This window comes from Hibiscus syriacus, unplaced genomic scaffold, assembly GCF_006381635.1.
Source record: "Hibiscus syriacus cultivar Baekdansim isolate YM2019G1 unplaced genomic scaffold, ASM638163v2 tig00110332_pilon, whole genome shotgun sequence".
Classification (NCBI taxonomy): Eukaryota; Viridiplantae; Streptophyta; class Magnoliopsida; order Malvales; family Malvaceae; genus Hibiscus; species Hibiscus syriacus.
In genome coordinates this window covers 9742661-9755648 of record NW_024062688.1, presented here as the reverse complement: position 1 = coordinate 9755648, position 12988 = coordinate 9742661, and the positions used below count along the sequence as shown (strand labels likewise).

General features: G+C 32.3%; 1 pseudogene; it reads left to right on the top strand.

The window, feature by feature from the left end:
• Positions 1-3753: 3753 nt before the first annotated feature.
• On the top strand, positions 3754-11756 carry LOC120120133 (annotated as a pseudogene).
• The last annotated feature ends 1232 nt before the right edge of the window (positions 11757-12988 follow it).

Sequence of the window (12988 nt, the reverse complement as noted above, 5' to 3'; positions counted from 1 at the left end):
AGCTCCTATAACCTTCTCATAAGGTTTTATAGTTCTTCATTTTATAACTTCTTTATCATAGTTTTCTTTTAAGCATATCACTTTTTCCTATAGTGTTTATCCTATAGGTTCGTATCATCGTTATGCTCATGTCCCCTAATTTATATATATACCATTTTCATAAAGTCTTTTAATTTATTATCTTCTGATTTATATATTATTCTCTTAAATAGTCTCATATTACTCTATAGTCTAGTCTTATTTAACTCATCACCCATCTCATGTAGTCATAAATATATTATATTGATTCTCATAATTAATCACCTATACCCTGTAACATGTATGGTCATCCATCATATAACTTATTTCACTTCCCATGCAATCATATAGATCATTCATATTAGATCCTATAACTGATCACACTACATATATTCACACAAATCATTTAACACCTACTGTAATTTATGTCATATATACTCAAATCAAACATATACATATGATCATAAATTCATACATTCTAATATAGGAAATAGACTCGTCGCAAGTCTTATTTCCATTAAACATCATAAACTAACTTGTATGCACTCACCTGGGCCTCGTTTACTTTGAATCAATCCTAATCCTTAGTTTGTTCCGGAATAAGCTTTCATTCTATATCTACATAATAATACATTTATACATATCATTATACTAATTGATATATTCGAAACTATCATTCCTTAGGCTAAGAGAAAAGTCAATTTCATCTTTAATGAAGGTATGCATCGATGCACTGCACAGTGTATCGATGCATTCCCTAACGATGCATCGATGCACTACTTGTGCATCGGTGCATAAAATACATTCGATGTTTGTATTTTAAGGGGGTGCATCGATGCACTACTTGCATTCGATGTTTGTTTATTTGAGAGGGCATCGATGTACATTGAATATGTATCGATGCACACAACCCAGAATTTCCATTTTAAGCGCGAAATTATTCAACTCTTCATTCAATTCTTCTATTTTAAGCCCCCATCATGTGCTTAAACTCAATTACCATTACTTAAACCAACTTATATCCATATAAACCATATTTATCTTCCATATCTCATCGTGATTCTTAAAATTAAGAATCTTACTAAATTTTCAACTTTGTTATAAATCCTTTCTAACTTCATAAATCTCTTATTTTTATTGATAACAAGTCAAATTCCTTCTCAAAATTCACTTATTAACTCTTTTTCAACATTTCCTTTAAAAACTCATTTTCTTTAATCTTTCATAACTTCTTCATCTTTTGATTTTAGGACAACCTAAGTTTTCCATAAGCTTCAATATTACCTAAGGATCAAAACCCACTCTTAAAATTAACAAATAATCAGCTACAAGGAATCTTACCTTTGCCTTGGAGCTTTCACAGGAAGAAGAAGAAGATGAAGAAGAAAAAGAGAGAAGAGATTTCTGGAAAAATCTCTCATCCTTATCCATATATATATATCATTATTTTATTCATCTCTTGGTCAAATGACCTTTTGCCCTTTAATACCTTTTATAATTACTAGCATCTTCAAGGTAACATTTTCAAATAAATCACTGAACTTTTCAACTATTCCACTTTAATCACCAAATTTTGAAATATTACAATTTGGTCACTAACCCGGTATTAAGGATGTTACAGTCCATATGTCCCGAAGAACATAGGTAAACCCTCGACTCTTGGCATGCCAATTATACCACTAGCTCTCATATCACTTAACATGGGCATTATCATTTATATCATTTCACGCATTTACATGCATATTTCACTTTTCATATGATTTCGTAATCATATGCCATTTAACTTATAACACTTTTCTTGTGTTCATATGACATGTAAATCATTATTATCTCTTGTTCTCATATACTTTACATACATCACATATATTACATTCATATCATATATTCATATAGGCTCACGGTTTTATCACCTATCATGTCATTTCACATATACACTTTTATATCACATAAACCCATATATTCTTATCACATAGCTTCTTATTATATCATTCACCTCATATATTCAAACATACATACATTTCATGTCATTCATTTCATTCTCTATATCCTTGTCACATAGCTTATTTTATTTCTCATGTTCTTATGTAAGCACATATGTCATGTCTTGTTTACTTATGTTTATATATATATATATATATATATATCACACATACATGTATTTAAGTAATCATGTAGATCATGTCACATATAGTAACATATACCTATTTTCATATACTCATGCACATATAAGAATCCCATCAATCATATAACATTTTAGGAGTCACTTCTTATCATAGTAACTCCATCACTGGCTCATCGCAAGCCAATGTATGTTCAATAACATAAGTACAATTAAATTGCACTCACCTTAGCCTTGCTTGTTTTGACTCGATCCTAATCCTTCGTTTGTTCCGGAACGAAATTACATTCTATATCTACATAGTAATAAATTTATACATATCAATAATCCAATTGTATAATTTAATCTTCCAATTCTTACACTAAAGGAAATACCAATTTCATTTCTTGTATAAAGTAGGTATCGATACATCCCTAATTGGGGTATAAATACCCTATCTATGGTATAGATACCCTGCCTATGGTATAGATACCCTGTCAACATTCTGGAAATTTTCATCTTCAGGGGGTATCGATACCCCCCTATAGGGTATCGATACCATACTGACATTCTCTAATTTTTTGTTCAAGAGGAGGTATCGATACCCCTTCATAGGGTACCGATACCCTTTGCCCAGAAATTACATTTTGAGCACGAAAATCACCTCATTTATGCTCAAACACTTCCTATTTCATCCCATTACATATACTTAACTTATATACTCATACTTGAACTCATTAATACTCATTCAATACATCATTAACTTCAAAATCATATCCACCACATGAAATTCAAGAATTAAACTAAATTTTTAACATGTTCCAAATTCAATTCTAATGCTTTAGACTTCTTAATTCTTCTTATGACAAGTCAAAAATCTCATCAAAACTCTAAAATCCAAACCTTATCAAAATTCATCTTTAAAACTCATTTTACAAATCCCATCCTAATTCACTCATATTATTGTTTTAAGCTTATATAAGCTTAAGGAAAGCTTATATAACTCCCAATTACTCTAACCCAACCTAAATTTAACCAGAAATTAACTAAATAGAAGACTCACCTTTGAGCTTGGAGATACGAGAGGAGAGAAAGAAGAAAAGAGATTTCTGGAGAAATTTCTCAAACTTATCCCGTATATATCCTTATCTTATCTATTTCTATGTCAAATGACCATTTTGCCCTTTAATTCATTTGATGATTACTAACAACTCTTAGGAAATATTTTCCAATAAATCATTGAACTCTTCAACTTTTCCACTTTAATCACCAAATTCTGAAATTTTATAACTTAGTCACTAATCCATAGTTTGGGATGTTACACATTTTATTTTTCAGTATTATTTATAAATTTTCAGTATGATTTATAAATTTTCAGTATGCAATATTTCTGTAATATTTTTCATCAAGTTTTATGAATGATTTTGGGTATGAACTGCCTAAGTATGATAATTATGATGATGAATTCTAAATGTTTAAAGTTATAAGACATTTCACAGTTATTAGATATTTACAGTTATTAGATGTTTACAATTATCATATGTTTTACAGTTATCAGACGTAGATTAATAAATGATTATATGATGATAAATATAAGCTCATTGTATGTTGCATTGAGAGTTATAGGTACATTTAGCATGCCATTAATTGAGTGCTTATCAGTTATTAGTTCATCTTTGGTACATTCGTTTACCCTTGTTCAACACCGTTTGTGTTCAGGTTATGATTGCACTGAAATGCATCATATCGCAATTTCAGTTATGATTTGACACCGTGTTGTGCATAGTACGCACCTTATACTCACGTGTATTATATTCTCTTATATATACATTGGTTATAAGTTATGATAATATATAAAAGAAAAGAACGTAGAATTAAAAAAAAGTTATGAAATATGTTCGAATGAAAAGAATAAAAGTTATTTATGATATTTGATGATGACTTACATGATTTTTGATAAAATCATGAGATGATGATTTTCAGGTTTTTAGAAGGAAAACGGTCTGACAAGCCCGGTTTGGAATTTTAATTGTTTTTATTTAAATTTTCAATTTATTTTTTATATTTCTGTCTCACTAAGTTTTACTTAGAGCGTGCTGATTTTCATGCGTAGGTTCGAATAAAGTAGTGGACGTGAAGTGAAGAACTTGCCAACATCTTATGGAAAATCAAACCTACCGACAATATCAATAATACATTCTAGCTTTGACTTATTAGTGACATGTACATTATATCTGTTGGGTTGCTTTATCATATTTATTTTAAAATGATTTGTAATAGTAATTAGAGATTATTTTCTTTAGTTTTGTCTGATTTTAGTATTAATCGTATTTATGATTGAATAATATAAATATTATATTTTAAATGATTTAAAATCAAGCGGTATTAGATAGTTGTATATTTTATCATTTTTGCTTTACTTTTTTACGATTTTCATCGTTCAACCTTTTAAAATTATATTTTATCATTTATATTATTGATTTATCTAAAATAATTATTTCAACATTAACTCTTGTTATACTGATATTATGACACCCAACTAAAATATTAAATTTTAATATTTAAAAATGACTTTTGAAATTTAGAAAATAAATAAATTTAGAAAATATTATAATATTTTAATTATTAATTATTAATAACAGGTTTGTAACACTTTTGTTATTCATACTTAAGTAATCTTGATTGTAGTTTACATATGCTATGCAATCCTTTGGTTTGATAGTGTTATAAAAATGTTTAATCAATTGAATTTTCAAAATTTATTGAATTATTTTGAATTATAAAGAAATTTATAAAATATTTTAATTAATAATTTGTATATAACTTTTTGGAAAAAAAGTGATCTGTTTATTACTAAACTCATAATTAGGGAAGCTTCGGAGTAGTTTATCCAAATAATTCAAGACCCGTACTTCGTTTTCCAGATTCTAATCAAGGAACTTCTCGGTTGATTGGATTCAGAAGAAGAAAACTCGACGGTGAAACAGATATCTATGGAAAAGCAGAGCTTCTAAGAGATTCATGACTGCCTGATCAAGAAGGTTAGCTAATTTTATCAAATTTTAGAATGAAATATCGAACATAGCTTTCCAGAGTATGAATTTTGTATGTTAAATTGCAGAGAATCAATACTCAAAGAAGAAAAGACAAAGTTTATATTGGTTGTGGAGCTGAGTTTGGTGGTGATCGGCCAATGGCAGCTCTGAAGTTGCTTAACAGAGTCAAAGAGCTTTATTATATTGTTCTTGAATGTTTAGCTGAACGTCCTCTTGCCGAGCTATTCCAAGCCATGGCTTCCGGCGGTGATGGCTATGATTCTAATAGTATGTTAATGTTGCTTTCAGTTGTTTTGGATTCAAACTTATTTATGTTTTATTTTTGGGTTTTTCTCTAAATTGTTAAAATTTTCAGTTTCAGAATGGATGTCTTTGCTACTACCTTTGGCTGTGGAAAGAGGAACTTGTATAATTACCAACATGGGTGCAAGTATGAGTATTTGAAAACAATGTTTCAGATGTTAAGTTTGTCTGACAAATTTCACCAAAATTTAATTTTGGCTTTGATGTTTTCTGTTCATATTGATCATTGATTCTTTTCTGGATAGTGGATCCACTTGGTGCTCGAGAAAAGCTTTTAGAAATAGCCAGCAGCCTTGGGATTTGTGTGTCTGTTGCTGTGGCTCATGAGACCTTTGTTAATGAATCAGGTATGCTGATCGAGTTATCCCCTTCAAAATTATGTTAGTTTTACATGAGAATTATGCAGGTGAGTTCCAATAACTGACAATCGTTTAATCTTTATTCTGGGAAATATAGTTGGCATATAAGTTGAGTGCAATCCAGAAATTTGATTCATTGTGTTTATCAACATTCTCTGACTCCAAATGAAAAATATTTTAAAAATATTCAGGTTCAGGATCTTTGCCTGAGAAGCTGGTTAGCATGGAAGGTGTAAGAATCTGATGATACTCCTTGCATGTGCCATTCGCTGGACTTAATTGCATCTTCTTTACGGTTTTAGATGAAAAGTATTTATGATCAGATTTTCACCTGCATGTGCATTCTTCCATCTTTAGTCATGAAATTTAATGAGGAATGCAAACTCTTGGGCTTCATTTTGTTTAATTTTCTGCAGGGAATTAGCACATATTTGGGAGCAGCCCCAATAATTGCATGTCTGGAGAGATACCAACCAAATGTTATAATTACTTCAAGGGTTGCCGATGCTGCGTTATTCATAGCTCCAATGGTATGAAAATATAACCTTTCTTCTCGTTACTTGAGTTTAAGTTTTTCTTTTTTGTAGTCTTGGTATAATCTCTAGGTTTCAATGACTTTGCACATCAAAATAGTTTTCCTTATCAGCCATTATGATTCGATGCTTTAGTTTATCATAATTATATTTCACAGCGTGTGCTGCTATTTTGTTGGAATATGAAAAGGTGTATGAACTAGGCTGGAATTGGGATGACTTGGAGCTATTAGCGCAGGGATCTGTGGCTGGACACCTTCTAGAGTGTGGTTGTCAACTCACAGGGGGATACTTCATGCATCCAGGTTAGTTACACTTTGTTTGTCGAGATAATAAAAAGGGTAATAGGTTGATTAAATGGATCATTCTAATTGACTCGGCTTCAAAGTGCTGCATTTTCTCTAATCTAGCGGACAAGCATCGGAACTTGTCTTCCACAAATCTCCTGGATCTATCGCTGCCCTATGCTGAAATTTCGTTCAGTGGGGAAGTCTGCGTCATGAAGGCAGAAGGTAGTGGCGGGATTTTAAATTTCAGTACTTGTGCAGAACAACTACTTTACGAGGTTGGAGATCCAAGTGCTTACATTACACCTGATGTTGTAAGTTGAATTTCATTTTTAGAAATTTGTACCTGTATAACTGCAGCGAAAGGGGAAAACTAAGCAAATATAGGCTTCTTGTAACTGCAGTTAGTTGATTTTCGGGGTGTTTCATCCCAGCCATTATCTAGCTCTAAAGTTCTCTGTAGTGGTGCAAAGCCTTCTGCTCATCCCATTCCTGATAAACTTCTGCAGTTAATTCCAAAGGTAATCTTCAGTCCTGAAGGTAATATTTAGCTTATAACTTGGAGGGTTTTTATTTTATTGTCTTAGCTTCGATTGTGCAGCAAATGGATTGTAGGTATTTCAGCAAAGCATTATTCTCTCTTCACTCTGTGATTGAGTGATTGCTGTTGCTCGTGGTTGCACTGCCCTACACCACCAAGTTATCACAATCATTTTCTAGTCACAGATCCACTAGGTTCAATGTCTTTTAAGGTAGTTTCTGTGCTAATTAATTTATCTTGTTTCCAGCACTGTGGATGGAAAGGATGGGGTGAGATATCATATGGAGGATACGAACGCATTAAACGTGCGAAAGCTGCTGAATTTCTTGTAAGTCTGATGTAAAAGTTTTTTTGATGGTTTATTACTTTGTTGATTTCAAATGACATTCTTTGAGATTGATCTTTGTCCTTAAATGCAATTGAAATACTTTTCTCATTGTTTCCTTTGGGCTCTTGATATCCTTTTCCTTTGTTTAAATATTAGGTTAGATCTTGGATGGAAGAGACATTTCCCGGTGCCAGCTCCCATATTCTTTCTTATATAGTCGGACTTGATAGCTTGAAAGCTACCAGCATCGATAACTATCTATCGACATGGAGAGCTAGTGAAGATATTCGGCTACGCATGGATGGACTGTTTCCGGAGAAGAAACACGCACAGCAACTTGTTAAAGAGTTTACTGCATTATATACAAATGGACCGGCTGGTGGTGGTGGTATCAGGTATATTTCCTATGACACCCCAACCCGTACCCGACCCGGATACGAGTCCGAGATGTCACATTGACATTTCAAAACCTTTATTCTTGCAAAATATCAAAACATTTGAACTCATTTTAAGAAAATACAGCAATATTCTATTAAAATATGTTTCAATACAAAAATTTAAGTCAAAAACGTATTTATGAATAGTAAAATACGATATGAACAGTATCGTGCTACAGTACTTTCGTAAAATACGTATAAATTCTTAAAATTTAAAACGTTCATCGTTATATATTTATCATTTACATATATACGTTTAAAACATTCTAAAACTCGATCAGAGCGTATTTAATACAAATCTTTTATTTATTACATGCCAATTAAATTCTTCCTAACAAAATACATGTAATTCGATTTATATTTCTGATCTGATTTTCGATAAGGAGAACTGACATGTCTTGTTTCTCTTTACTTCTCTTTTCGCTTTCCAAACCTACGTGTGAAACAATCACACGCTAAGTCGATGATTTAGTGAGGCATATAAAACATATAATAAAACTATAAAACATTTCATAAAGAAATACACCTAACATCACATAATTCATATCAAATGCATGAACATTTATTACAATCATATCATATAAAATCATATATCATTTCTGTAACATATACCAACATACACATATATCATTATCAACACATTTAACATTTCATATTCATTATCATTAATTCATTTTTATCATATAAGCATATGTTGGACATTTCTATATTCATTATGGAACACATATATCATCATATAATTCATGTAACACATTTCGTATCATCAAAACATATATTTCATATATATATTGTATTTGATATTATCTCTTTATTGGTCCATGTACATTTTTGAGAACTTAAGGTATTCGAATACATTGAGGTTGTGCACAAATGCTGTCACCACAACTCGTATAAATTTGCACCGAAGTGCCACGTAGAATTTGCACCGAAGTGCCGCGTAGAAATGCTTCGTAATGCCATATAAGATTGTCTATAAGGACCACATATAAATTCCTTAAGAATCATATACATATACCAAGGATCAAGTAAGTGTCTCAAAAGACCTCATACGTGCTCCAAAGAATACATATACGTCCCGAAGGACCACGTAGAATTTGTCCCGAAGGATCGCGTAGACCCTCTACTCTTGGCATGCCAACTATACCTCTAGATCTCATGACACATAACATGGGCATTATCTTTTATAATTATCACATATTCACATCAGCACATAATTCACTTATACGTAGAACATTTTCATATGAATCATATTCACATGTTACATAGCTTATACCTTGTTCTTATGTCTTCTCATAGACATACATTTTTTCTCATGTAATCACATAGGTTCATATCATATAACATGTATCATGGATCGCATATTTATATGCCACATATTTTACATCACTTTGCATAGAATCACATAGCTTGTTTCATATGGCTTATAGAATTTCTCCTTTGTTCATATACACATGTCATATATTGTTTACATATATTCATATATACCTTACATAGCACGTAAGATAACATATCATGCATATCACATAATTGATATTATATTTTTCATATATTCATGTAATTCAATATCACAAATCGCATATAATAACATATGACACCTATACACATTTTCATGTACTCATACACGTATAAAGATCACATACATTTTAGAAATTACTCCTTACCATAATAACTCTGTCACTGGCTCATCGCAAGTCAATGTTTGATCGATAACTTAAGTATAATTAAATTGCACTCACCTTAGCCTTGCTTTGATCCAATCCTAATCCTTTGATTGTTTCAGAACTTGTTTAGGCTCAATATCTACATAAATATAACATTTATACATATCAATAATCCAATTGTATACTTTAATCTTTCAACTCTTAAACTAAAGGAAAACCAATTTCATTTCTTGTTTAAAGTAGATATTGTACATCCCTAACTGAGGTATAGATACCCTGTCTATGGTATAGATGCCCTGTCTATAGTATAGATACCCTGATAACATTCTGGAAATTTTTATCTTCAGGGGTATTGATACCCCCTATATGGTATCGATAGCATACTGACATTCTGTAATTTTTCGTTCAAGAGGAGGTATCGATACCCCTTCATATGGTATCGATACCCTATGACCAGAAATTATATTTTGAGCACGAAAATCACTTCATTTCTGCTCAAACACTTCCTATTTCATCTTCTTACATATATTTAACTCAAATATACATACTTAAACTAATTTATATCCATTTATTTCATCTTAAACCTCAAAATTCTATTCTCCATATAGAAATCAATAATCATACCAAATTTTCCATGTTATTCAAACTTAATTCTAACACTTCTAACTTCTTATTCTCATAGATGACAAGTCAAATTCAACTTATCAACTCTATATCAAGATTTTATTCAAGAACTCAAAATCTTTAATCTCTCATATACCTTTCATCTTGTTGTTTTAGAACAAATTAAGATTTCCTTAAGCTTAATTATCATCTAATGATAAAAAATAACTCATAAAATCAACAAATAATTGATTAACCAGAAAACTCACATTTGCCTTGGAGTCTTCACGGGAGAAGAAGAAAATGAAGAAGGAAGAAGAGTTTGTAGATAACTCTTCCCCACCCCACGTGAATCATTTATATAAATGGGTAAAAATATCTTTCTTGTCAAATGACCATTTTGCCCTTTAATTCATTTGATAATTACTAATAACTTTAAGGAAATATCCCCAAATAAATCATTGAACTATTCAACTATTTTACTTTGACCAACAAATTCTGAAATATTTCAATTTAGTCACTAACATGATATTGAGGATGTTACATTTCCTTCTAATTTTACACCTATGATATGTACCGTATACATGTACAAAAATTAAATGCTAATAGTTCATGTATAAAGTTTCCTGGTTCTGGATTATTCCAAATGTTGGTGAGTTTCTTTGTTAGCTCAATGATCTTCGTGCCTAACCTAGATGTTTCTGTTTATCATCTCATGCAGCACTGGTGTCAAGAAGGAGATTGTTCTGGAAAAACAACTGGTATTCTCCCATTTCCCATATTTCATCTAATTAATTTCTTAGTTCATGAAGTCCTTAAATGTTGAACTAGAAACTGTAATCAAGCCAGCATTTCATTCTTTTGGTCTACTCAATTCAAATATTCAATCATGTTCAGACATGCTTATGAAAGTACTTCAATAATACACAATGATCACTTTCTGTTATCTGTTTTATCTCCACTCAGATTGGTCGCGAACATGTTTTCTGGAAGATAGGGGCAAAACAAACGGAAGTCGGTGAATTAGAGCATCAGGAACATGTCTTTGCAGATGTTAAAAAGGCTTGCATTTCAAAAAAAACCAGCACTGCCCCCATTTCCACAAGAAGATATGCAAAAAACCGGACTAAATTGTTCGTCATCAGAAACCGGCCTCTTAGGGCAAAAGGTTCCTCTTTATAGTATAGCCCATAGTAGGGCTGGAGATAAAGGAAATGACTTGAATTTCTCCATCATCCCACACTTCCCTCGGGACTGTAGGAAGCTGAAGCTTATCATAACACCCCAGTGGGTGAAGGGAGTAGTCTCGGTCCTTCTGGGTGCAGCTCCAAAGGCCATTGATGAGACAGAAAGGAATGAATGAAGATGATGTTAAGGAGGAAATATATGAAGTTCAAGGAATTCAGTCTCTAAATGTTGTGGTTCGAAACATTCTTGATGGTGGCGTCAATTGCTCTCGGAGGATCGATCGCCATAGAAAGTGTATCTCAGATCTTATATTGTGTCAACATGTCTTGTTACCTCCGTAATTTTCGATGCTAAGAAATCTATTGAATCGTTTATCGAGAATTTGTCTAATGTAGATTCAGCTCATTGGGGTTGGATAAATTGTTGATTAGTTATGGAAAACTTCCACATTTGAATATTATTTGCTGCTTATCTTATTTGCCACTGAAGCTTAATATAATTGCTAGGTTACGATGCTCCCCCGGCAGAACTTGTTAGTACGATGCTCATTGGATCTGTGGTTCACTTTCAGCTAAATCAGTATGATGCTCCCCGGCAGAACTTGTTGGTCTTCTGGTCTTGGACACGGGTTTGACGCAACAAGATGATTATACTTCTATTTAGCCTAATGTCTTAGTTTTTTTGGGTAAACTACACAAATGGTCACTAATGTTTAAATATGTTTCTGTTTCCCGACTGAAGTTTCAAAAGTAATAAAATGGTTATTAATGTTATCGATTTATTACAAATCGGTCATTCGACGTTAACTCCTGATTTGACACCATTTTACCACCATTTTGACATATCTTTCTCTTCCATCTCAACTCTCTCTTCTCTCCCCACTTCTTTTTACAGCTAAAAAAAAAGCTACTCTCCAGGTTGAGGGCAGACAACTACGTCATGTCACAGCTATCTCTGTCTCGTGCAAAGCTTCCAGCTCCTAACATTCCTTCCTCTGTTAGTCCTTTTTCATTCTGTTATGATGACAGGAAAGTTAGGGTTGGATCGTGTGGATTTGGGGGAAACGGTGAAGGGAAGAATTGGGAAGTCACAGCAGAAATTGGGGGAAGATCGAATGAAGTTAGGGATTGAGAGGGAAGCTAGGGATTGAGATCCTATTTGTGGAATTGGGGATTGGGAATCGAGAAAGAGATAAGAAGGAAGAGTAAAAGACGAGATTGAAGGTGGGCAGGGGAGAGCATAATGGGTTTTTAATACTTAACCCAATATGAGTTCAGGTGGGCTTCTATGTTGGGCTGGTTTGAATAGAATCATTTTAGGAGAGTTGTTTGGAGGGTGAGTCAGCTTCAAACGGTTATTTTGTTAGATTTGCTGTTATGACAGCTGGTACTGAGTATAAATAATTTTTACCCATCCTTTAAGGAATATCTTATGAATGAATTGCAAGTTTTCTGTATCTATTTCTCTCTACATTTATTAAATCCCTAAAAATTCTTTCTTATTCGATCCGGAAACATAACAATTGGTATCAGAGCTGAGTTTTTGATCCAAAATCAATTGTTCACACTGGGAAAGA